Here is a 1,708-nt window from a genome sequence, read left to right on the forward strand (position 1 = left end):
CACAGGTCAGCGCCGAGGGGCCGGGTGGGCGCGCCCGCCGCGCCGTGCCCGGGCCTCAGGTACCAGCGCTCCTACAAACACCAGCGATCCCTTGGGGTCGGTCAGGAAAGGCTTCCACACCAGTCCGCAGGAGCCAAGGAAACACAATGATGCCTATTCGGTTAAACATGCGTTTTATTCCTGGGGTTTTTTCCTACTGGGTCGCTTCTAACCTCTGCTTTCTTCAAGTGGGAGGCTGGAAGCTCTGGAGGGGACGCGGCTGCTGCCAAACGCTCGGCTTTGTTGGCGAGAGCTCATTTAGCGACGCGCCTCATGCCTTCTGCATTTATAAACACACATGACTTTATCAGGATAATTGAGATGAAGTTCATTGTAAAAAATGCTTTGTTTAAAGAGCAACCATTAAAATGAAGGACCCGTAAATATTTACGAGCAGTTCGGTTAATTCAAGATTAAGGGGAGAGCTGAGAGACCTGGTGTTTAATGTTTTTTACCTCAGCGAATAAAAAAAAAAAAAGAAAAAAAAGAACGAAAAAAGAAAGCAAAAGCATGCACCGCCAGGAAAAGGTGTTGCATTGCTTCCCATCCATTGTGGAGAAGATACCTATAATTCTTTTAAAACAGGAAGAACCGTGGTATAATAAAACCATTGAGATGGCTAGACGTCTGGACCTAATGAGTTTACGATATGCTATGGCACTTTTCTTTGAAAGCACCTTATTTTGATGTTTGTGTTTGTTAGGGGGGAAAAAAGGCAAAAAAATGCAGACAAACTAGGTCTTAAAACCTTCGACTATAAATTTCAGTATGTCAGCATTGGGCCAAGGCAACAGACTCAAAAGGGACCTGAAGGTCACGAAACAGAGATTTTACGAAGTCCACTTATTTGTTGAAATGTATTTTATTGGATATTCTGTTGCAATGAATCCTATGATGCCAGCCTCAATATTTTCGCAAATACCCATGGCGGGGGGGTTGAGGGGGTGGGGTGTGTGTGATCTGTAACAACACATAAACAATATCCTTGTACACAAAACTGCATTGTGTTGATCCCAGCAGAGGCTCTGTTAAGAAATTTTCACCCAGCCCACACCATCTTTCTAATATTTTATATCAGCCAGATTGACACATCTTACCTCGTATATTGTTTTCCTTATGTTTACCTGTTTTTAATATTGCGTGCATTTATTTCAAAATGGCAGAAAGAAAACCAAAAATCTCGATCGATGAAACGCAGTTCATCTATGGAAATTACCTTTAGTGTCAAACAGAATAATTTAATTCCTACCCGTTGGTTGTGTTAATATATGTTTTCACATATGCACGGTCTCGTGCACACGCATTATACTGAATAATTCACAGGCATGTGTGATGAAGGAGGGGGTGAACAAAGATTCATCTTTACTTTTGTTTACATAAATCAATCCATAAATGCATAAAAATAACGGGCAAACAAAATAACATCTTCAATACAAAAACGTATAACTCTGAGACTACCACACATGGAGATTTCATGCTGTAATATGCGGGGAAACATGATCGAAAACGCGATAGCAGTCGTCTTCAAAGCTCAGGCGTCTTTCCTGGCTGCCATGTGTAAACGAGGCGCATTCTTTGTATGCAGTTAATTATAGCTCTGGCAAAAAAATAAAAGAGGGTCACCGAAACGTGCTAAGAGAAAATGGCACTGTAAACTCAAGGGGGGGTG

This window comes from Geospiza fortis, unplaced genomic scaffold (assembly GCF_000277835.1).
Source record: "Geospiza fortis unplaced genomic scaffold, GeoFor_1.0 scaffold112, whole genome shotgun sequence".
NCBI classification, from domain to species: domain Eukaryota; kingdom Metazoa; phylum Chordata; class Aves; order Passeriformes; family Thraupidae; genus Geospiza; species Geospiza fortis.